Source organism: Panulirus ornatus, chromosome 36 (genome assembly GCF_036320965.1).
Source record: "Panulirus ornatus isolate Po-2019 chromosome 36, ASM3632096v1, whole genome shotgun sequence".
In the NCBI taxonomy this organism is placed as follows: domain Eukaryota; kingdom Metazoa; phylum Arthropoda; class Malacostraca; order Decapoda; family Palinuridae; genus Panulirus; species Panulirus ornatus.
Genome location: NC_092259.1, coordinates 11,457,136 through 11,484,157, shown reverse-complemented (window position 1 = coordinate 11,484,157; position 27,022 = coordinate 11,457,136). Strand labels below are relative to the sequence as shown.

The following is a 27,022-nucleotide window of genomic DNA, read 5'->3' as shown; positions in this document are numbered from 1 at the left end:
TCCCATCTCACTGGGGGGGGGGAGTGATGGATGTGGGAACACCGCGTCTCGCAAGTGGCAGACCGACCGCCCACGACTGTTCGACGCCCACGAAACCCAGAGCACATTCCAGGACCCTCGACGCTCAGGTGTACGCGACGGAAGCCATCCAGACCACTCGCCAATTATGAGTAAATTCTGATCAACCAATACGACCTGCAATGAGGCTCTTCACCTGGAACCTGGACAGATGGGTGCACAAACTAACTACCACTGCTGACGACGTAATTCCTCAGGAACTTGAGTTCGGGGTGGGGTCGCGAGAGAAAACGTGCTGTAAGCTATACAGTTTCTACGCGCTTATATAAAGACAAAATCCGAAATAACTGTTCCAGTGTTTCCACACGACACTAAGCCTGAAGGAATGACACATTATACCCTCGGCTCAACGGGGGAAAAGGTCAAACATAACACAGATCCAGCGGTTCCCCACGTAATCCCATGCACTTACACAAGATATCGCTCTACTATGAATATATATATATATATATATATATATATATATATATATATATATATATATATATATATATATATATATATATATATATCAGATTTTACAGCAAAACATGGAGCTTTTAAGCTATTCCCTTAACCTTAGATTATGTCTAAAACTTAATATATTAAGTACTTATAATGTCGGGTAATAATATGCTACTACTTAACCATAAACATTAGCTCTTGAGGGTACGAGTTGGTCATGTTACGACCACTCGTGGGAAGGAGAGACGATGGTGGTCCGTAACGACGCTATCCTGCGGTCATCATCATATCTGCAGTCAAAGAGTGGACGGTCAGAGTAGAAAACACCTCTCCCTCCGGCTCAACGGCCAGCAGGATAATTCTCCTTTGAGTTAAGGAAGGGTCTTTTTTAGAACCCTTCCCATCGAAGACCACCCTCGTGCTGCCGACGGTGAAATAAGAGGCCTCAATCCCGCCCCTGGTGGCTGCTCCTCCATCCTCCCTCCCTAGGCACCCTCAAGTAGACCCTAGTTATGGTGACAGACGCCAAGGAACCTAAACACGGCAACATCATCACCTTCCTAACAAGTATTATACGCATAACAGACGGTGAGCGCATGTGAGCGAACGAGGCCAATTTTTCCGTCTGTTACTGGCGTTTCCTCGCTACTGCAAGACACGGCGAGCAAGTGCGAAAAAAAAGAGTGAATACAATGAATATATGGAATAAATCATACAAATACTATACATCACAACCAAGGGCTTCCACGGTTGTCAAAACACTGATTATACTATCAATACACACTATGGTATCTTGCCACTCACGTGTAACATGGTACTAGGAGTGGTAAGGACGTCATATACAAGAGCAAAACTCACATTAGGAACCATGTATTTTCTCTATTCCTTTATCATCTACATATGCATACATAATACACCATTGTGATTATCTCCGACGCCAGGAAAGCACACGCACGTACCGTATTAATTGGATTCAATTGAATTCATTAAGGGGGATTCGAGTGCTTGTGAAGCAAAATGGACGAAATCCAATATTTGCCCACGCCAATCAGAGCCATCAAACAGGCGTATCCAATTAACCGTAAAATCTCTAGCGTTTTGCCCAAATGAGAGGGAAAATATAACAACAAAAAAGTACAAAAAAAAGGCGTAATGCTTTGTATGCACAGCAGCTCAGAATGGCCAGAAATTTTGAAAAGGAGAGTTCCATTATCAAAATACACACACACACACACACACACACACACACACACACACACACACACACACACACACACACACACACACACACACACACACACACACACACACACAGGTAATGGGAAAACAGCACATGTTGATTTCAAGACGCTGCGTGATGGGAATGAATGTTCAAGAGATGGGGCCCCACGGGCGTAGAACTCCTTCACCGTAGACTACATTCAATCACTGAGAAATACGTCCGTAAACACTTTGGCATGGGACGCACGCAAGAACACAGTGGCTCACGGCGTCAAACATTCCCACGCCACTCACGAAACCATACACTCGGGTGTGAGAAAACGCACGATGATCGGCAACACTGGTGCTATTCAACCACCTCCTGACCTGTTGCTTTGACGGGGAAGGCACAAGGGTTGGCATGAGCAAAGGGCCCCTTGCGCAGCCACCCGCACCCTGACAGAGCAGAGAGGGACGACGGTATGGTTCCAGAACCCCCGAGCTGCTGAGTTAGAAACGAGCCCCCTTAAGACCATTGTATGGCAAGGCAATATGAGGCGAGGGATTCGACCGCTGAGACGTCCGGGTCAAATGAAGCTTCCACTACGATATACCTGGCCAGTATCAAACCACTAACTACATGGTCGGGGCAATAACGTCTTGACTACAATCCCATCGTCATGTCTCATTTGTAAATTCCAAGCGCTACTACATAAAACGATTTACCGTAAGGACGCACGCGGCGGTAAATCGTGTAAATGTCTATCCATAATGGTAAAATTCACCCCTCACTCACTGCGCAGCCAGAGAAATCCCCTGTGATCCTTTAGGATTAACACAAATACACAGATCACAGACCAAATCTACAGGCGAATACTTTCATTAGTTTTACGATTACGTTTCGAAATAGATAGATATATATATATATATATACATACATCACAACAGAAAAAAGACAATCCGAGGCAACTATTGCAACCGACCTCTGTATTTCATCTGATCAAATTCCGATATAGAGTATAATCGAATAACATTACCCTAAAATCCTTCACGTTCAGACCCTTCCCAAGATAACTTCTCCTATACGCAAGAGTGCACGGGTTCCGTGAGGGGTACTTCTGGAATTACTTAGTTCCGAAGTTTAATTATATGTGCGGGTGTGCGGTGGGAAGGGAGGGATACGTGACGACTAAAGGAAAAAAAAAAAGATAAAGAAAAAAAGGTAATTCTAATATCTCGCACAACGCTTCTTTACCCTCACCAACACCAGACCAAACTGACACACCGCGGTAAACAAAAGGCGCGGGCGGACGGTGCACATGGTACACGAGGCCGGTACATGGAGACGGTACACTGCATACCAAAACCGGCAGAGAGAGAGAGAGAGAGAGAGAGAGAGAGAGAGAGAGAGAGAGAGAGAGAGAGAGAGAGAGAGAGAGTCCGTGTTCTCCCCTAAAGTTTCATGAACACCTGTGCCACGCTGGCTGGAGGGAGCTATACTGTCAACGAGAGGATCCCTGTGTAAAGTAACCATGACCTTTCCCCCTTTGACCCTGTAACCCCAGGTGACCTTCCCTCAGAGTTCCACTCTTTATCAAAGCTCCATTGTCTATCAGAGCACCACTGTCTATCAGAACTCTAGTGTCTTGTCAGAGCACCCCTTTCTATCAGAGCTCAGAACACCACTGTCTATCAGAGCTGTAGTGTCTATCAAAGCTCCATTGCATATCAGGGCTCCACGCAGCGACGCTGTGAGGCTCGGCTATCAATATACAGCCTATCCAACGAACGACTCTTTATCAAAGCTTGCTGGGAGAGGGAAGGGGGTGGGGGGAACAACAATACAGTAACCAGGTTAATCTTTTCCCTCACGGCGCCTGCGTCCCTCCCTCCCTCATACGAACGACATCGGCCACCAAGCGAAGGCAGGGAGCAATCACATACACTCACACACACACTCTCCTCTGTGACGCACATATTATCACATCTCGGGGATGTGCCGACGCCATCGGCAATTGGCCCTCCTCCTCCTCCTCCTCTCAAAGGCGCATGGCGAGGGCGCACATCCCCCCCCCGCGTTTAAGAGGGTTGAAGTCTGCAGTCTCGGCAATAAGCACAGGCATAAACACAAACAGCTGTGAGCATGAACCCCTCCCCATTACCATGTTAATGACGGAAGCTAAAGATCGCGTGGACTGTTTGTCTGTGCCCCACGCAGGAATATCATCCAGTCAGGGGATGTATATTTCTCTTTCATTCTGGCGTTGAAAGATTCAAAGATTTCTTTTCCTTTTTCACACACACACACACAAGGCGGCCATCGGATAACGCTCCGAATGCCGGGGTCTCGACACTGTGGTAACTTGTTGGTAAAAACAGCATCAGAGATAACGATTCCCGCACTTCATAGAATGAGAGTAAATAGCTTTTCTATTCATTTACAGGATAAATACCCTGGGGCCGACGTCCATTCTCAGAGCGGTGTGGAACGCTTTCAACCCCGTTCTGGTGTGTGGGTCAAGAGGATTACAAGGGGAGTATACCTCCAGCAGACAGATGGGAACAAATGGAATTGATCGTCTTACAATCTGAGAACCGTTCGCAACATGCCCCTCCTCGGGCCATTTGGAATACCAGAGCAAGTGGTTACCACCAGTATATGAATACATCTACACAAACCACCCATGCACACTCACCACACACCCATAAGATCACCCACTTCAAGGTGCACTCAAAAGGAACCAGAAAACTCAACCGTCCAGTGTCCGAACGAAAAGCCGAGCAATATAAGTCATGACGGACGAAGCAAAACCGAGTCGTCGTCCGACCCACATGATCCGCATCCACAGCACAGTACGTGTGGCGCCTCCTGACACATCTCTCTCAGCTTAAGTTTGTAACGTCTGTGAACCTGCATGCGGAGGGCAGACGGCCTTATGGAGATGACACGCTACAAGAAAACATCACAGAAATGGGGTTTTTTTCCTCTGTTGTATTCATAATTTGCCCCCGGCGCTTCCCTACAACATATACAAATCGACCCTTGCCCGCCCCCCCACCCACCCCCCAAAAAAAAGAAAAATTTCTGTAACAATGAGTTCTTTCTCACTGGGGAACACTCCCCACGCTCAAGCCATATTACCAAAACTGTCTCAATCTGAGGTTAAGTGTCTTACACTGAACACATTCGATGATCTCGCTGATATATACATATACAGAACCTACCTCCGCCTTCCCTGATGAACACCCCTGTGACCTACCCAATCGTCCAACAACTCCACCTATACGATGATTCAATGTCATATTTACGCAAGCCGCATTAACCAAGAGATCACCCCAATCATACGAGTTACATCAAAAGAGGCATCACCAATCACTAGTTCTCCCATATGACCGATGGTCACCGGTCACACATCACAAGGTTTCTTTGAAGTGAAAAAAAAAAATTGGTTTAAAAAAGGATTGTGGAAGGTGCAGGTGTTGCCAGCGCGTTCCCTTTACTTTCCGACATGACGAGTGCCACTCCCTCACCACGGCAAACGATACCAGCACGGACAGGGCGAGTACAGCACTGGAAGGGATGGTACAGCACTGTAAGGTATGGTACAGCAGTGTAGGGTTGGTACAGCACTGTAAGGGATGGTACAGCACTGTAAGGGATGGTACAGCACTGTAAGGGATGGTACAGCACTGTAAGGGATGGTACAGCAATGTAAGGGTTGGTACAGCAGTGTAAGGGATGGTACAGCACTGTAAGGGATGTACAGCACTGTAAGGTATGGTACAGCAGTGTAAGGGTTGGTACAGCAGTATGGTACAGCAGTGTAAGGGTTGGTACAGCACTGTAAGGGATGGTACAGAAGAGTCAGGGCTGATTACAGAGCAGGCAGGACAATAAAGAGTAGTCTGGGGTGATACAGAACAGCCAGGGCTGGCATGGCTCTCCCAGGGCTGGCATGGCTCTCTCAGGGCTGGCAGACAGCACTGCCCTGAGCTGGTGTTCCTCACCAGCCTACTAATCCCTGGTCTCCCTCCCGCACCGCCACGCTAAACCACTTGCCACCTCTGGCACACCAGGGAGTCACATCAAAGCACCAGATTGGTCTGTTTTACAAAGCACCAGACTGGTCTGTTTTACACTTGGTACACACCTTAAAACACGGCTTAAGACTGATAATAATATGTAGATCCCCCTCCCCCATGACCTTGAACTTTGACCTCCTGGGGAGTCGAATCCCTTACAAGCCACAAGGGGAAAAGGTCACCCAGCAGGCTTTCACCTTGCTTGATTAATGTGCCTTTATGGTTTCCTCCAAGATCATGTCATCCCTAGATCCTCGGGGGGTGATGGCCCTGACCTTTGACCTTACTTCGTGCTTGGGGGTCGACCCGCCGTGTTCTGAGGGGGGAGGGGAGGGTCGTCGTGCTCAAGGGTCGCCCTGTCGTGCTAAAGGGGGGTGGGGGGAGGTGGAGGTCGTTCCGTCGTGCTTAGTGGTCGTACCACAGCCAATAATGAGGCTAGCGATGATGAACCATACGACTAACGTAACGCAATCATACGACTAACGTAACGCAATCATACGACTAACACAGGTTACATGCAACAAGTCTGGGAATCATACGACCATCATAATGCAACACCAGGCTAACGCGTCGTGTTACCACACACACACACACACACACACACACACACACTTCATTACGTAAACAGGACGGGACGCGTAAACAACAACGACAAAGCAACGTTGCCAACCAACCATACAATGCCTCATCCACCCACCCACCATCACCCTAGGGAAGCCCTTCGTTGACCTACGGTAATTCCAAACTGTTTTGCGCCGCGTTCGGTCAAGGTCCGTCGTGGACGGTGTTCGTGCGCCTCTCTCTCTCTCTCTCTCTCTCTCTCTCTCTCTCTCTCTCTCTCTCTCTCTCTCTCTCTCTCTCTCTCTCACGTCCGTCCACCGCTTTACCGCCTGTCCGTCGCAAGATTGGCCCATGGATTTTCATGATGTGGCTCACGACGTTTGAAAGGCACCATCGACGTCTTTGAAACCGTGGGTCGACGGGGGAGAGAATGAGACACAGCCTAGCGCATGGGTGAGACGGTAGCCCTACTGGGCCTTGAAGGGCGAGATGGTGCCCCCTACTGGGCCTTGAAGGGCGAGATGGTGGCCCTACTAGACCTTGAAGGGTGAGATGGTGGCTCTATTAGGCCCTGAAGGGAGTGATGGTGGCTTTAGTCCCAGAGGGGAAAAAATACGATTAAAACTTCCTATCTAAATGGGATTCGATTCACTAAACGAGTTGGCAAGGCTCTGAGGCCACATCCGTACGGGCTGTCCACGCTACACACTGGAAATGATACATAATGTGTCGAAAAAAAAAATATATATATACATTCCACAAGCAAAATGAGATGTATATTCTGGAGTTTTGTTAATGCCGTGCAACTCAAAGTATCAATCATCCCTGGCCACGGGTTTATTAAACCTACCCGGACCACAGCCACGGCGGGGGAGGGGTTCATTAAACCACTCACCCTAGCGACGACCTTAATAAACCTACTCAGTCACCCATCTTGGCGACAGATTAAAACCCTGTTAAACCCGCCATACAATTGATCTTCGTTTATGTTTCATTCGACCATTCATTCATTCATATATATATATATATATATATATTGCTCAAGGCTGCGCTACTTCCAGTGGCAGGGAAATGCAGATTCGTTTGGAGGTTCTTTGACGAGACAGTACCCCCTGAAGTTCCAGCTTCGCCAACCCTGATTCACGATACACAAATTCCGATCCAATAACTACAATGTAACATCTGGAAGTTCAAAACATACCCTCAAAAACTACAAAGTCCGAAACTGCTTAAAATATACATTCGCATTTCCACACGGGCCATTTTCTATGAACGAGAACGGTGGCACTCTTTCGTCCGCTACATTCTGAAACACACGGTAAGAGATAACACCCCCCCACCCCCATTGTTAAAACAACTCCATGATAATGACGGAACAAAAAAATAATAATAATGTGATAGGGGTAAACGTTCATTTTCGCCGATGCTTTTGTTAACAGGCACAAAACAGCCGCATCCCGTTTTCTGTGGGCGGGCGGCGAGCCGGAGATCCTGTTTGTGACGCCCGGCGTAGAGGGGAAAGGGGGGGGGGGGGGGGTGACAGACTGGCAGGTGGGACCAGTCACCGCCCAATTCGTCAGCCACCCGGCTGACCCAGATAGAACTCCCAAACAGCGACAAGCGAGGGTCGTACCTACGACCCGTCGTTCCTGCGGGGGGGGTCGTCGCCGACACAAAAGACGACTAACAGCCGCGTCAGTGAACGTCCCACGGGTATTCTCTCTGTAATGCTCCCGAGTACGACGCCAACGACCTTGTTCTACAAGCAGCCAGGCAGGGTCGTCTACACTCACCCACACGACGGTTCGACAACGCGGGACGCACCCCTTACAGCACGAATCTAACGACGGGACGACAAGAAGTTATAACCCGATATGTACCGATAGCCTGACCTTTGACCTGATTACCAAGGGCCACGAGAGAGGGTCGCACAGCCTCCCAAGGGTCGTACCACGAGTTGTACCGTGTCCCAACATGAAGGGCAAGGATGTAGGGTCGTATACCATGCCCAAAGGGTCGTAGCCACGAGTCGTACAGCGTCCCAACATGAAGGGCAAGGATGTAGGGTCGTATACGATGCCCAAGGGTCGCACCGTCGTGCTCAAAGGGTTCAGCAGTCCGTAATACAGATGTAAATCGTTCATGTAGTCTGGCCACGAACGTACTTGAGCGTGTGTGACAAGGCCTTTTATCAAGTCATCACGGCGGGTCATCAATACACGTCGCGCGCGCCGGTCAACAGACAGACTCATCAGGCGATCAAAGTGCCACACACACACGCCAAACACCTACCCCACGGGGTCGATACGAACTCATGAACAATACATAAAAGGGGGTCACCGAGTGTGGTTAACACCGCAGATCATCACCGGACTAAAGTGAGTACACAGAGAGGTTAATAAGATGAGAGAGAGATGTGTTGACCGAAACGTGTGAGACGCAGGTCACTACCGCTTCCACTCCCACAGACGACATGACCCTCCCTCACCCCATATCCCCCATCCAACATGGCTGGGCTGTGTCAACTGACCCCAGGGGGGGGGGATAGAGTAGATTACCATCCCGGATCAAAATAAACCCACTAACCTCCTGCCACTCGCACAGCATCAATATCCCTTTTACCAACATCATTTCTAAACTTGAAATGATGATACGTGGTAAACCTCTCTCTCTCTCTCTCTCTCTCTCTCTCTCTCTCTCTCTCTCTCTCTCTCTCTCTCTCTCTTATTTCCGACCATATATTCTTCCCAGTTCTTTTTTTAATCACCCACCAGGCTTTCCCACTTTATCAGACAGGGTCGAGACCTGTTTACCGATGAAAAGCGATCCGGGAATTGCAATTCCCGGAAATTCCTATTCCCCGGGAATTCAGATACCTTTACATACGTACCTCCCCGGGTACCATGTACACACACGCTGTTTAAAGTCACCAGAACATGTAATCCCCATCCCCCCGAAACGCTACAAATTAACCTCACATGCTGAATCCTATGAGCAAATCCAGAGTGGGGGCGGTGGGTCTAGCTGAACTTATCCCCATGAAGTCTCGCCCCGCTCCTCTCCACTCCAGAACACCCCCGCGTCCCACAATACACACAGGACGACGGAAGAAATGACGATAACAGACGTGCTTCCTACTCGTCCTGGAACTTAAACTACTACGGCAGAACTGAACAGGAGAATGACAGACAAACACACTCCATTCATGGAGGGGAACGCAACCACGTATTCATTCACGTCCTTCAAACACCCCCGGAAAAAAAAAAATATTGAACTCGCCAGACGAAACAAATAAAAAAAAGAAAATCAAATCACAAAGAAAATCCATTACAGAGGCAAACAAATGAATAAGAAAATGAATATATGAATGAAATACCCTCCCATTCATCCGCGACACTTCGACACAAGTTTCATTTATGCGAGCCAATGAATAGAATAACTCTGGGCTTCAAAAAATATTCGGTCCTCCCACGCATTTGCATGACTAAATAAAAGAGAGAGAAAGTGTGTGTGTGTGTGTGTGTGTGTGTGTGTGAGAGAGAGAGAGAGAGAGAGAGAGAGAGAGAGAGAGAGAGAGAGAGAGAGAGAGAGAGAGAGAGAGAGAGACTGGGGATATTAAGATGGATGTCCCCGGCACAGACGGTCTGGAGATTCCCCCGGCTCTGGGGAGTGTCCCAGGACGTTCCCGGGGAAGAGAGAGAGAGAGAGAGAGAGAGAGAGAGAGAGAGAGAGAGAGAGAGAGAGAGAGAGACACTCCGGCCACCGTCGCAAGACAGCTTTACCTCCACTCACAGGAAAAGAGACGTGCCTTGCAAGGACAATTTTTTTTGGCCTCCATCCCACAGAAAGGACGTGCCATTACGGGGCAATTTTTGCCTCCGTCCAGAAGATAGAAACGTGCCTTCAGAACGCCCCCCTCCCCAAACCCAGCAAAGACACATGCATGAAAGAAGAAAGAATGAAAGAAAGAAATATATATATATATATATATATATATATATATATATATATATATATATATATATATATATATATATATATATACACACATATCCCTTCGTATTCATACTCTCAGAAGATATATTTCGTCTCCCTCTGTCGCTTGGGGTGCGATCACCCTCTCCCACTCTTCGTCTGGTAATGGGGAGAGGCATGACACGCCGTGTGGCGCCAGTCCCCCCCGGCCTTGTTCAGTGACCGACAGTGCATCAAATTGGACCCGGAACATTTGATATCCGGAAAGAGCCGCCTCAGAATACACCCAGCTGTCTCCATGTGTGATTTCGCGTCATTCTTTCCCTTACATCACACTCTTTTTCTCCTCATTTACAATCCCTCCACCCACATGTGCACATACGAACACGCTATGTCTGTAAAACATCTTGTAAATCGCAGGTCGTGCATCACGTCCACAGCAGACCAAAGGCTGAGCCTAGGGCTCCCCAATCACGATAAGGTCCTCCCAACGGTCGTTAGCGCCCCTGCTAACGAGGACCTAAAGTAAGAACAAACCATCACACGAACGCTGCGAGTCCCCCACCCACCACGCACCACACGCACCTCAGCTGCTGGTGACACACGAAGTCATCAATGACCATCAATGAGTCCCGACGACAGCAGTGCAAGTGAGCCGTCACTGATTCATTACACCTCAAGTGTCTGTACTTAACGGGGAGGGAAAGGAGAGGTGGAGGGGTGGGTTGGTCAGTCATCCATCCATGGAGGCGTCCCTGGGCGGTGGTCGTCGTCATCGGGAACAGCTAACTCATGTCCTGACACGAAATGATGACACCTGACGTGTACGACGGGGGAAGAAAAACGTCCATCGTGTGTGAATTATCCCTTCTAACACGGCGTCGCACACTCGACCTCTGTGTGTGTGTGTGTGTGTGTGTGTGTGTGTGTGTGTGTGTGTGTGTGTGTCACGGGGGCAGGACAAGATACTACTAGGATTACGAACACAAATTACACTACAGGAGGATATGGGGGGGTGTCCCTCTCTCGAGACACACTAGAACGGGAGACGACGTTAGGTACATCCGGGTGTGTCGGAGGAGGAGATGATGATGTAGGGGGAGGGGTCTCTCTCTCTCTCTCTCTCTCTCTCTCTCTCTCTCTCTCTCTCTCTCTCTCTCTCTCTCTCTCTCGCAACACACAACCATCCGGGCGAGGCTTGCATGGGACCCGCGACACCTGCTGGAGGCCACGCCCCGGTCATCGCATCAAGTGTAGAGCTGCGGAAATATTATTAAACATGCGTCTGAGGTCTGTGCACCGAGCGCCCTGGGGAGGAGGATTTCTACCCCCCCGAGTTTTATTCCCGGCCATGTTCCCATGTGCTTAATGACCATCATCAGTTGCCTGGGCAGCAAAGAGTAACGACATGATCATTCCTGGCTGCCATCTGATCAATGAAGACACGGTCCTGGCAGCGAAGGATTGATCTTATGCTGATGATCATGGAAAAAAAAAAAGACCATAATCAAGAAGCCAGAACATCCACGTAGTAATGTTTAAGTGCCAAGCATAGACGGCTGGTCATCTCGGAAGCCTTGTCTGCGTGACCCGCTACATACGAACAACCAAAGGTCAGGTCACACACACACACACACACACACAAAGACTTATGAGCTCCATACAGGAACAATATGCAGGTCGGAGGCCAGTGGACCCAAACAGCCTGAGTGAGTTGCCCCAATGCAAGCTTGCTCCTAGACCCAGCTAGAGGGAGGTTGAAATAAGGTCTCCAATACCAAAGGCAAAGTACAGAATATGTCTTAAAAAGACTTGAAAATTTAAAGACGGACTTATTCACAAACTTCAGTGGTACGTATTTACTGTAAAGGCAGTTATACAGGATATACCAGAGAGATATAGTAAAACTGACCTTCGGAAATAAGATATCGCGAACCTTGGACAGACGAACTCCAACTCAACACCACGACCATAAGCATCGACATGAACGAAATCTCTGCATAATAATAATAATAATAATAATAATAATAATAATAACAATAATAATAATAGTAACAATAACAATAACAACACCAACAACAATAATAATAGTCAATGTTTGGTACGAATATTTCAATAGAAAACGAGGCGCAGAAAGCCTGCGTTACATATGACAAAATGTAAACACAAAATCCCCGGTTGTGAACTCATTACCGGGTCTCCTATTCAGCCGGCTCCCAAGGGCCGGCAAATATACGATGAACTCAGACAACTTCACAAATATATGTATGAATGATGAATAATAACAGCCCCCCCACTCTCTCTGGAAATAGAGCGTGGTGCACCCCAGTTAATATGCTCGGCAATAATGCCGGAGCTAAGCGCTATAATGCTCACCCCCCCCCCCTGAACACACACCCATCCAGGTGCAAATAATGCTCTATTCCGGGCTTGTTAATCCTTGATTCCGACCTAATTTGGTTCAGTTTTTTTTTTTTTTTTTTCTTCCCAAGCTGCCAGCGTAGGCTAGTTTATTATGCCGACAATGTTCCATCCCGTAGGCGGCAGCTATTGTGCCGACCACGTCTCTCCTGTGGGTGGCAGTTATTGTGCCGACGACCCTGTTTGAGGGTGTACTGTACATGGGTCATAATACTCGGGCTCGCGTGCTTATAATGCTCGGTCTCTTTAGGCCACAGCGGTCAATACTGCCGTCATGGTGTCCTTCCCCCCCGGCCACAGTCCTCGGACACCACCCTCACCCACCCACTTCCCGGACCCCCTGTGGTCATGATCATGGTCCTGTCGACAACAACAACAACAACAACAACAACAACAACAAAAACAGCATTTCGATCCTGTCTTCATAACTCTCGACTCTTGAGACAACACTGCTTGAGTCTGAAACCTCAGGAAACGTGACGCGAACCTGGTTTCGTTTCGACGAGACAACACACACACTCTACTTTTTCTCCTCATCTTCCCATTTCGTTTCGAAGTTCGAGCGGAGGCCGGACTTCTCAACCTCCACCCCCCCACGGTAAGGTAATTCAGTACCATCACCGCTACTACGGGTAATGGCGCTAAAGTCTATCTCATTAACATGGTCCCCTACATGCGTATTAATGAGGCTACAGAAGGTGTGGATCAGCGTGCCTTTAATGACACGAACCGCCAATTTCACATTACTCTGGTCCATAGCTGCGGGGGAGAGCGTTTCAGTTGTCACCTCCTTGTCTCGTGCCGTAAATGATGAATGACCTGCGAATAATCCAAATGAGTCAATTATTCACTCTGCTTCAACATGTTGTGTTTGCAGAATGCCCAACACTAAACTACTGTGATCAATGTGACTCTCGAGATTACATTCCGTGTACCTTACGATGGTTTGGGAGCTCTTCTACCCCCTACAGGTGGGTCTGGGACCTTACCTTACCTTACGTATACCTTACGATGGTATGGGAGGTCTTCTACCCCCTACAGCTGGGTCTGGGACCTTACCTTACCTTACGTATACCTTACGATGGTATGGGAGGTCTTCTACCCCTTACAGTTGGGTCTGGATTCTTACCTTACCTTACGTATACCTTACGATGGTTTGGGAGGTCTTCTACCCCTTACAGGTGGGTCTGGGACCTTACCTTACCTTACGTATACCTTACGATGGTATGGGAGGTCTTCTACCCCCACACCTGGGTCTGGATTCTTACCTTACCTTACGTATACCTTACGATGGTTTGGGAGGTCTTCTACCCCCACAGCTGGGTCTGGATCCTTACCTTACCTTACGTATACCTTACGAGGGTTTGGGAGGTCTTCTACCCCCCACAGCTGGGTCTGGGACCTTACCTTACCTTACGTATACCTTACGATGGTCTGGGAGGTCTTCTACCCCCCACAGCTGGGTCTGGGACCTTACCTTACCTTGCGATGGTTTGGGAGATCTCCTAACCCCACAGCGGGGTCTGTGGACCTTCCCTCCTTACCTTGTGCCTCACGCTACAACGGATACCCCCAATAACTCGCAGCTGTCAAACGCGCGTTCTGGACGCATCGGTAAAACACACCTTTTTTTTACTACCATGCCAGCGTTTGTGCCCCAAGGCTCTGGCGAATTTCTAGCGAGACGGGAGCTGGCAAACAATGTGTGCCAAGACTGGAGTTAGAATGAGAACGATGATAATGTATATATAACATGTCGATCAACCTCATTAAAACCAATATGTCACCAGTAAAATCATGCTATCTATAACCAAAACGATGCATGTGACTACAAAGAACATAACCAAGATATATTCCTGGTCTAAAAAAAAAAATATATTTTCGACTATTGTTTTGATTTTGATAAAATATATCGAAGACATTTTGGTGTCAGGTGAGATGTGTGTTTCCCCTGGTGGCTTTGTGTGTCTCGGCAAATGTAAGACTTAACATTTTTCATGAAAAAAATATTACTGTACTTTTTTTTCTTTTTGTGCGCGGTTAACGGAAATAAGTGAACGAGTTCATTGCCGTGCATCGCAATATCGAACATCCGCAGGTCGCTTCCAATTCCGGGGTCAGCCCTCGGGGAAATAGCTTGTAACACTCAACCACAACCCACAGCAGAGTGTGACCCTCGACCTTCGTAACACTCAACCACAACCCACAGCAGTGTGACCCTCGTCCTTCGTAACACAGATAGGGATATATGTGCGCCCACGCCACGCATCCACACACGGCGAAGAAGAAAGGAAGAAGAAAGGAAAAAAAGACAATACTGATAAGGGAGGAGGAACAGGAGAAAAAAAAGAAAAAAAAAAAAACTTAGCAATGAAAAAACACACCAGGCCGAGCAATTCTCCATCAACGGCGACTGGTATCGGAAAATCGGGCCCCCGTCAATTAACGCCCACGTCTCCGCTACCACGACCTAGTCTAACAGAAATCGGTTAATCGTTATTAACTAAGTGTCGGCAGTGGCCCGGATATGAGGCTGCGTCGTGACGAAATAAGGCCCAGTTTACCTATATGTCTTCTGCCATTTCAAAATATTAAACAGGGAAGTTACATTTCTTAGTCTACTGAGTCTCTTTCGCAAGCATATGATAACATCCGACGGCAAAATAGGCAAGGTGACTCAATTAAGCTTTGGGTCGCTTGGGGTCGTGCAGTCGTGCGCAAGCTGGGGCACGGGGGTCGTACAGTCCAGCACAAAGCTTGAGGTCGTGCCGTCGTGCGCACGAGGTTCCAGAGCGAATGCAAGCAAGAAGATCAGGGGGGGTTCGTCAACCACGGTCTTCGATCGGACCCTCCCACAGGAGACGCTGCTTCAGAAGACCTGCCCTGTACGTGGCCCCCTCCGTCAACATATCGTTATCCACAAGGAAGAGAACCTGACCTCGAACAGTTCACTGTACACCGAGTACCTCAGTCCATCACTGCTATAACAATAAACTGATAATAAAAACATCAATAACAACAACAATAACAATGATACTAGTACTACTACTACTACTACTACTAATAATAATAATAATAATAATAATAATAATAATAATAATAATAATAATCCCTCAGAATACGTTGAACGTCAAAATGAACAATGGACGTAAATACGTCGCTTAAATTCATAACAACAACCGTGTACTTGTGGCTCTCGGAGAGAGAGAGAGAGAGGATCTCTGATTCTGGCTGGCCTCGCCGCCCACACCAGATGTCACCTGACACACGCACACAGGTGTAGTATATACACTGCATCAGCAATTCCTGACCTCCGCCTCAGCAATACTCGTGTGAGGTATATCCCCTCTGTACCTGAAGCACACCGGTCCACCTACCTCCTCAACCACCTCATCCCTGATACTTCCCGTCCCCTAATCCTGCGGTCCCCTAATACTGTGAAGTGGGAGCCAACGCGTAATCACATTACCCTCCACGTACTTCGGGAATACGAGGAAGGAAAAAAGAAGAGCTCTGGAGAGGGGAAAAGGAAAAATGAGATTTAGGATCGAGGGGGAAAGGACGTCCAGCAGGATAGATAGCATGAGCCACCACCTACCTACCTACCTCTCTCCTCCAGGCAATCCATCACCCAGGGAAGTAGGGGCCCCCTCCGACAGACCGACCAGCCAACTTCGACCCGGCGCCATTAACAAGCTACAAATCATTTTACGTATTGGTCTTGCAATTCCAGTAAGGGGATTACGTCGGCCAGCGATCCGGATCTCACGAGTCAGGAATGCTATCACTAACTCCTCCTCTCTTGACACAGCTGACGTTAAAGGCCAGGGTAAACTCGCGTGTCTTAAAAAGGAGTTTTAAAGCGTCGGGGTGATATACAGAGACGTGGGTATAAACTCCTGTATTCGTCTATCGATGCGGGGTCTAACATCGGCCACAGCGACAAATAGACCAGCCCCGAGGGGGAGGATGAACAGCGAGGTGTAGTGGACTGCTGACCTCACCGCCCCAGGGCCAGGATTCGAGCCCTTGCAGGCCAGATCCCGGGCGGCCCCTGCACGCGTCACGGTCATGAACGCAAACCTCTACAACCCTGAGGTCCACGTCGAACAGAACGACTGCTGTACCCGTTCTGAAATTTCCTTACAAGCGCTGGGAAACGTCTGGAGCGGTCAAAACGCGGCCCGCGGGCCGCATCCGTCCATTTAGAAGATGTAATCCGGTCCGCCAGACCAAGAGTAATTATGAATTTAAGAAAAAAAAGTTAGATCTGAAGCGGAAATATAAACCAGAGAGAGAAACCATGACAAACAGAGGAAGTAATGATGATAACAGCAGCTTATACGCGAAATGCATCAGTGAAGAGATAATATGAAGAAAACTCAGGTAACACATTTAATCAACAATAATAAATTCAAATGAATATTTAACCCTCAATACATTTCGATAAAATATTCGTCCTATATCACATTAGTGAGATATTTCGTCTATAACGCGCTGTGATATATTCGACCTTATATATTGCGTTTTAATGAAATATTGTCTTGATCTAAAACACAAGCAGCGAAAAAAAAAGATAAATATTCGGTCCCACCTAACACGTCGAAAAATATTCGGTGTACGATACATGTAAAATATTCGGTCTGTAATACACAGACACTTGCTTCGGTCCCACCTAACACGTCGCAAAATATTCGGTGTACGATACATGTAAAATATTCGGTCTGTAATACACAGACACTTGCTCTGGGCGTCTTGAGTATTCGGCGCCCGCCCAAACGCATGCTATCTTGTACGACGTCCAAAATTCACGTTAATAGAATATCGGAGGGGGGAGGGGGGGGGGGGGGGAATGTCCACAATAATACCTCACAAAATTCTATACTGCACTCCACTATCTAGTAAACCTCAGTACTCTTCCATGGTACGAAAAATCTACTCCCACCCCCCCTAACCCCAGCCACTTACCCTCTCCCAATCCACAATATCCAAATTGGGCAAAAAAAAAGAAAAAAAATAATGGCCCAGCTTCACCGATATCGCCGAGCGAATCCCCCAACATAAGCTGCGCGACAATGAAAAACCTGGAGTTCTCTCTCTCTCTCTCTCTCTCTCTCTCTCTCTCTCTCTCTCTCTCTCTCTCTCTCTCTCTCTCTAATCCTTCGCATCAAACTTGGCCATCCTGTGACCCACCCTCCCAACCTTTAAGCTCCTAGCTAGCTAAGAAGGCCAGTGATCAAGGAGCAGGAGGAGACTTCTCTCTCTTCCACGGGAGGGGAAAAAAAAATTCCAATTAAGGCGGAACTAAAAGGGGGGTCGGGACCGCCGGCATGCCGGGGTCTCGGTTTCAATGGCCGACTTCGAGGTTAACTTCTCGGTGGCTAAATCGCCGATGAACCGGTTGAATCTCCGTCCCATCACGGTGCGAGAGGTGTCTACTGTCCTGATGTCTGGTGGAACAGGAATTTATGGGCAGAGAGAGAGAGAGAGAGAGAGAGAGAGAGAGAGAGAGAGAGAAATATGAGAAGACTGATGATATCAAGGAAGTGGATAAGTCAGGCGTATGGTGTACAAATAAAGGAGTCAAACTCAGGAAAAAAAAAAAAAAAATATATATATATATATATATATATATATATATATATATATATATATATATATATATATATATATATAAGGGTCCCGGGTTCGATCCTGGCTGTTGGAGGTTTGTATGTTCTATGAAGGTGCGCGTTCATATGCACTTTGTTCGCATATATATATATATATATATATATATATATATATATATATATATATATATATATATATATATATATATATATAACGTATCACAGAAGACAAGACAAATAATAACGGAGGCGAAGCAAATGAGGAAAATATAAGAAAAAATGTTTATCTTGAAGACCTAAATTACTGGTATAAACATTAACCTACGTTCTTGAACCGCTAGCTTAACTAGCACGTATCAACACACACCTGGTTCAACGCATATGTTACGCAACACACCTGCGCCCCGGAGCTAAACACCTGCACAACGACAGGAACATCTGTTCAACAGGAATACTCCCGCCCAAATTACACACCTGTACAACACAGGGATCCACCCATCCGCAAAAAAATATATACATTCACAGCTACCCATTTGCATATGACGACTCCCACTGTACACATGACACAAACCTACTCCCCTCCCCCCCCTACACACACACACCATCCACCACACACAAACACACACACACACACACACACATACCCGAATGCCTTCAAAATACGAGCACTCAACACACTGGGGGTACACAAGACCGAATCAAATGACAGATGTACGCAACAGTGCTACACACACACACATACATCTTCACACCTGTAACACCCTGACACCAATGGTGGCATCATCTTCAAGAAGGTGTTTCCAACGAGAACATAAACGCCAAACCTCACGCACCATCATTACAAAAACGTGAACAACGAAAAGTTAAATTGGGTTATCTCATTTACATGTTCGGTAATTTCATGAGCGGTTTATAATTCAACCTAAATGACTTATCCGAGATTTTAACTTACTTTTTCAACACCATTTTGAATTTCTTTCGTATAGAACATTTATATCCATAACCGGTTAATCAAAAAACTATTTACTCTCTATATGAGATCAATGTGTGTGTGTGTGTGTGTGTGTGTGTGTGTATGTGTGTGTGTGTGTGTCGCACTCACGCATGCAGGCGCTTGAGCCTGAACAAGTAATATCGACTACCAATAACCTAATATTTCTCCCGAACACAACGAAAACCCGGGTTTCATTAGTCATACGCGCTCTCCTCTCTACCGAAACATAAAGAAATCTATAAATAAATCCGGAAAACGCCGATAAACTGGATTTGCTCATCTCTTCGAACAGCATATGTACATACATATATATATATATATATATATATATATATATATATATATATATATATATATATATATATATATATACATAATCGATCCCTGAGAGTCATGGTCACACATGGCTAAAAATCCTTCCTCCACAACCACAGACACTATGCAACACAACACCCCTCCACACAAAGAGACTCCATCTTCTCTCTACAACCCATCACACAAAGAGACTCCACCTTCCCTCCACGCAAACACACTCCACCTTCCCTCAACACCATGACACTCCACCTTCCCCTCCACACAATGACACTCCACCTTCCCCTCCACACGAAGACACTCCACCTTTCCCTCCACACCAAGACACTCCACCTTCCCTCCACTAACAACCCAGGCAGTATGGCCGGTTGGGACACCGTTACTCAAGACTGTCCACCAAATCCTCTACTTTGTTACCCATGAAGGTATGATCCCCATCTTTGCCTTACAACCGATATGTAACACACCGCCTCATCCTCCGACCGTACACGCAACAGCGAGTCTTGCCCAACACCAACTAATGTGAGTGAATCTTCTCCTAAATCCAGAGTGCAACTGAATCTTGCTAGTAGGGAATCTTGCTCTACGATGAACGTAACGATGAATCTTTCCCTACAACCAAGATAATGAGATGAATCTTATGCTTTACCCACACTGGAACACTGGACATTATCAAACTCCCTATTATGCAGTAGGTTATCTAATCACTGTCTCACTATACAAAATGTACAACTGGTTCTTCCCCTTACTCCTTAAGACGGGGAAGATAACCTTACAAGCTTACATTCTGATCATTCATATCACCTCAAATTGATATATACCATCCAGTGTCCGAAAAAAACTTTGTCTCCCCCCCCCCCATATACTTTCAAAGGCGATGCACGGCTAAGATTTATTGTGGGTACAAGCATATGATGTTCTCGGGGCGAAATCTGGCTACTGATCGTAATGTTTTTAACGGTATGAGTACCAGCAACCCGCCTCAGAGTGCCTCGGGCTATCTTAAGGGAACGATGTTCTTTCTTTACTCTTCCAGGCTGCCACTTCGTTGTGGGAATTTCGCTTCTGGGCGCTGCATTTCTTCGACCTGGGCTTCAAGATGGTAGGCCCTTACCTTTCTAATAAGGAAAGAGTCCGAACTCTCGCCTGGAAGCAAGAAAAAGTGGGTACACGTGACATTTCTGGGCGTTCACAACGCACGATCAGGGGGCTGCTTCCTGCGACATCTCACCAATACCTCGCCTCACTCAGGAGACAAAGACCCTCAGGAACCAACACATGGACCTACTTGAATATTTCAGGAGCCTGGCCCATCCCATGCCCAAACGTCTACAGATCAAGGCCAAAGGAGAAATGACAAAGAAATACAGTGGAAGTATGACATCGCCTCTGGAAATGTATGGGGAAGTCAGACAAGGTTCTTTTGCGGACACTGTAGTTTTGCTTACGAGATCAGCACGTAAGTTACGATCTCCCCAGCTCGATCGGTCTCAAGACGTATCGACGACCAAACACGTTTCGGCAGGGTCTCCCCAAAGATCCTCAAGACACATCGAAGGATCCTTCCTCGCCAACGTCAGGAAGTGAGGTAGGATCTGCTCCATAACCCCCGAGACATTTACAAATGGAATTTGACCCCTTACATCCAAAACACGACGTGGGATCTTTGCTCAAACATCTACTACGTCAGGTCATAGGGCAATCACCTAATGACCTTACAACACCAGAAGGCTAATTTCCACCTGGGGAGAGAGAGAGAGAGAGAGAGAGAGAGAGAGAGAGAGAGAGAGAGAGAGAGAGAGAGAGAGAGAGATAACGGCCCGAGAGGAACCGATCCCAAGGCATTATGGCTGGTGGGAAGCAAGGCAACCCAGCCAGCCGGTGACGTGTGTGGGTGGAACGCCGTAGGCGTGTCCTTTCAACCAACTTACCTGGAGAAGCCCTACTGTGGCAACCCCTCCACACACACACACACACACACACACACACACACGCTGCTTGCTGCCTCACACCCTCGACTAAAGCCGTTGGAATGAATACTCGGGCGGATTTTTAATGTTTCTTTGTGATACGTTAAGCTCCGTGTGACAAAGATACACACACACACACATATTCCTCTCTCTCTCTCTCTCTCTCTCTCTCTCTCTCTCTCTATATATATATATATATATATATATATATATATATATATATATATATATATATATATATATATATATTGGAAAGAATCACAATTTTGCAAGTGATCAAGATATTCCTTTGAGTCCACGGGGAAAATGAAACACAAGTTCCCAAATGCACTTTCGTGTAATAATCACATCATCAGGGGAGACATAGGAGAGAAATATAAGTCAGATGATATACAACGAAGAGACGTAGCTAGCCCTTGTTAGCAGCAATCCAAGGAAAGCTTGTATGCCTCCAACCCTCTACCTTTCTTCAGGCAAATCTGTCCCAATTACCGGGATAAAATCCTCCGCGGCTAACTGTTCGAGAGAGATTGCTAAAATCGCGCCAATTGGTGGCAGTGTTGTGGGAGAACATGGCCATGGTGGGGTTGGAGGAGAGCAAGTCGATGGTGGCGGTGGCGGTGGTGATGTAGGAGAGGAATGGTGGTGCTGGAGAAGAGCATGGTGGTGGTGGACATCCCAGGGTACTCCTCATTTTCCTCTCCACACTGAACACTTAAAGTAACCAAAGAATAGTTAAACCACCCCAAAATCCACGATTAATTTTTCAACCATCCTTGTCATGTCACGGGAACTCTACCACCACCACCATCACCACTAATACTACTACCAATGATAGTAATAGTAATAATTATAGTACCAACAAACAGCGACAACAATAATCGGCGGTTTATTGAATCAAAATGCAGCCAACGGCACACAATACGTGTGAGAAAAAGTAGTAAGAGGCAATGGGGTTACGTGAAAGGGTGGGGATACAGTCAGTCTTTACACATACAATACAGTTCATTGATTACGTTCATAATAGCTGGGTTGGGGCCGTTCTTTCATAGGTCTCTGCTACATCGGATGGGCGTAAAGTGACTGTGGTGTCGAACTGCGACTCGAGGACAAGGTATCCTTGGTTGCAAGAGGTGACGGTGGCGAGGTGATGCCGTAGCTTCTTTCCGAAATGTTGTGTGTGTGTGTGTGTGTGTGTGTGTGTGTGTGTGTGTGTGTGTGTGTGTGTGTGTGTGTGTGTGTAAGACTGATAGACAGATAGATACAAAGACAGATAAGAGATATAGATAGACTTAGATACATAGAGAGAGAGAGAGAGAGAGAGAGAGAGAGAGAGAGAGAGAGAGAGAGAGAGAGAGAGAGAGAGTACTATATGTGTTACGGAGAGAGATATATACACTCTTGTCTCGTCTCTTAACCCTGAAGATAGACCATGCCTTACCCTTATGTAAAAACAAACGGGTTCCCTTGTTTACGTCAGGTACCCCAGTGTGTGTGTGTGTGAGTGTGTGTGTGTGTGTGTGTGTGTGTGTGTGTGTGTGTGTGTGTGTGTGTGTGTTCTTGAACTCGTGCACACTCGCACTCCAATCAGAAATAGGGCACAGCGCATCTTAGCCCATAGACACCTTAAAACTCACCTGGGGAAAGGTGGTCCAGGTACCATGCGCAGCACTTTACCACATGGTGTGAAACGGCCTGGGAACCACTACGTCAACTCCACTGGCCCATGCTTGGCTCCAGTCTGTCACTCAAGAGTCCACAGCAAGTCCGGTTCTCCTTGGGCCGATCACCATATACGACTCAATCTACTTATCTTCCTCGGAGTCTTCAGACTTTGTGTTCTAGACCAAACGGAGCGTTGCGAAGTGTTTGAATTCGTCCGTTTACATCACTTGTTACACAGTAGAACTGTCTGCTCGCTCATCGATGTATACGAGTCCACGTTTATCATGAATTCCGGCCCGTTAACACAAAACTTAACACTAAAGTTCATGAGGGGAAAAAAACCTCGTCGTGTTTGTTTTTTTGTCCCACGTCAGCAGGTATGAGGCCCACGACAACACTTAGGGGGGAGGGAACAGAAGTTCCTCCTCACTTACGCCAAGTGTCAGAGTGTCAAGTTACACGAAGGCCGCGGGCGGGGTCAGCCAACCCCTACAGGATCGCAAGGCCCCATACGCACGCCCGATCTCCCCTAACTCTACATCACTATTGCCAATCTCACAACATTAAACGGAAAAACGACTATCAAAGCCCCCGTTACTAAACGGGCGATAATAACTAAAACCGTAAATGACTTTTTTTTTTTTAGGGAGGAGGTTGGTTCCTAACGATTGAAAATGTTTGGGCGCGCGAAAGGCGACGTTGTGGGTACCGCTTGCGGGAGTCACGGAGCGAGCGACTGGCTGGCTGGCTTGGCTGGCTCCCGGACTGGTAGGGCGGCGGTGTGACACTGGCGCCGCTAGTGGCCCCCTCCACCTGCTGCACACTCGCGACCGTTGCCTGACGCTTTACCTCGCACGGCTGCCGGCGCCACACTGACGACTCTCCGTACTGCGCCCCTCCCCCACTCCTCCCTTCGCCCACTTACACCACACACTCACAAGCGACAAAGAAACGCCACACTTACCCTTATTACCATCATCCCAGAAGCAAAGGAAAAGAAACTAAGCAAGTAATTCTGCATTATAGCTATAGGAATCGAATGGCATCTAATTCGTGGTCAAACAGGTTAACATTACGATCAACGGTACCAAATACTGCGCTGAAATAGTAACACAAAGCCAAACCCACACTAAGCAACACTGCAGATGAAGGTTCACCTAATACACAGCAATCATGCAAAACGCAACCTATCCAGAATGGCGATGAAAACTCGCAAAAAGTGATAATAAAGTGGAAACTGACGCGGGATACGCCCGAGACAGAGGAGGACGTCCCATTCCACCTGTGTTATACAAGAGGGATCCAGCTTGCAATACACGAGGCGTGGCAAGGCTTCCAAATCTTCAATCAGATGGTCCGCACCTCGACCTAGCCAAGCAAGCCGTGCACGTGTCGCTGTAAATATGAAGAGGATGGTAGGCATCGCGCCCCACGACACTTGGTCCTACAGGGATTATTCACCAGTGGAGGGGAGACACCTCTGTGAGCAACCAGGGAGATGCAACAGACGGGACACAGCAGCGCCAGAGGGACATCAAACAAAGATGGAGGAGGAAAGGGAGGAATGACATAAAATGGTTAAAAAGAATTAAAAAAAAAAAAAACTACAAAACTTATTACCGGAGGCAAGTTTATATGCGCAGAAGTGGGGGGAAACGCTGGTAAGAAATATGACAAGGATGCGACACGTAAGGAAATAAAAGTAAGATGCATGACGGAAAGTGGTAAAGGACCAGGCATGAATTCCGACCTACCAAGAGACCTCCAAGGCCAGGGGCTTTCTGTCAATAACGGGCCCGTTAAGTCCACGTGTACACCTTTCCTTGGCTTCAGTGTAACCTAAATATTACTTCCACCAAAAAGTAAATACCGATAATTGTTTACATTCCGTTATGATTAATACAAGAGAAAAGGTTCATGCAAAACGACTACTTCTTTCTAAAGTATATCGAAATGCGATATACTGATAGCTACATAACTATGTATAACTTTATCATATGTCACTGAGGCATATACACATGTCCCATGCCTTGAGACAAGAGACGATTCTACTACAACTCCGGGAATTATTTCCTTTATTTCCCAATGAATAAAGCATCAAGTACAATCTGGGGGCAGACAGCCTTATGACCACTCTTATCAATTAAAAAAAATATATATATATATATACAAATATTGCCAGGAAACCAATTTTCTCACAAAGTATCGGTTTGATCAAATGTAAGAAAGTCCCTATGCCTCACACTGAAACATTAGTTCTCGCTAGAAAATGATAATGAACAAGTACAATAGATGGACCAACGACAAACTGAAACCTTGCATAATCGTAGTCAGACGTAAGCCCTCTACGCCTACAGCTTGATCTCCGTCTTCGTGTGCTTCACGACAGAAGAAAACGTTCCTTGCATCAAAGAAAACTGAATTTTACATCCAAGCGATAACAAAAACAAGCGCCGCTCATACCACAGACTAAATCAGAATTGACAAAAACGAAGACCAACACAAAAATAGATGCTGTAGCCAAACATTAATAAACTTATGTAGTACATTTCCTGCAAGATTTAACAAATCGCATATATAAACGAGACGAGCGCAAGGCAGATTTCGTTAAAGGGAGAAAAAATACAATGAAGTATTCAGCAATCTAGTATACTGCATTAACATAATACTTCCAGCTTCTGCTGTCAAGGTCCTCATATTGCGCATTGAGAGCGTGTATGGTCTAAATTATCTAGAACACCTGAGGATGTTGTTCAAGATACTTCACAATTAATGGTTGTAACATCAAACTGATCCTTGGAGTCGATATCCCTAGTACAAACAACCAATCTGCTTTCCAATAATTCTCTCAAAAGTCAAGATTTTGTATCAACCTGCCAACTAATCAGTCTTACTCCTTAAGTCACACACGTCAATTATCAAAAAAAAAAACAAATCGTCACATATACACCATTCTTTTATTCACAGTTATCACTATCACCTTCATCTACGTTCGTTTTCCCTGATCCCACCCATCCCCACCCAAAAAAAAATCGACCCTACGTGTCTAGCCTTCATTTAACCACCTCAACTCAGCTCTGTGTCACCTTTAACTTACCCTCTCACCTTCCTTCCTGTCCACCCGCATCATATCTCACATAAATGTTTAACTCATGTGTTACAGGTCACTGGCTCAAGTTCCATTGTCTCCACTTACTGTACTGTTATACCTTACTTTCTGACCTCTTCTCCAGTTACTACATTGTCCTCCAGTCCTTCATTCTCCTAGACTTGTTCTCTTTTTCTTCCAACCTGAGCATATCCATCAACCCCATATATATATATATATATATATATATATATATATATATATATATATATATATATATATATATATATATATATGCCAGACCGAAAAAAACTAACGGAGAGGTGTTGCTAGCGATCGCTATACACTGTCATGAAAATGATCACCCCATACATCTTGCTGTTGTTCTCTACCCCTCTGCTTATTATGCCACATGTAATGTCAGTGAATGTCTTAACTACTAACATTAAGAACTTTAATTCGTCCCTAGGCAATTTAAAGGCCCTTCCTAGCCTTGACCAAATCATTATGAGAGAATTGACAAAACACGAAAACATAAAAAAAAGTTGTTTATGACACACCCAAGCTACCCAGGTCAGCCCCCGCCACAAGACCCCCCCCCCTCCACCCCATAATCACA

At 46.6% G+C, this 27,022-nt stretch overlaps 1 protein-coding gene across 1 annotated transcript in view; it reads right to left on the bottom strand.

Moving 5' to 3' along the window:
* Positions 1–24,177, bottom strand: part of cyst (rho guanine nucleotide exchange factor 18 cysts) — a 642,386-nt gene extending 618,209 nt beyond the window's left edge. The window contains 1 exon segment of the mRNA XM_071683416.1: positions 23,288–24,177. The gene's annotated coding sequence lies outside the window, so the exon portion shown is untranslated.
* Between the last annotated feature and the right edge of the window lie 2,845 nt (positions 24,178–27,022).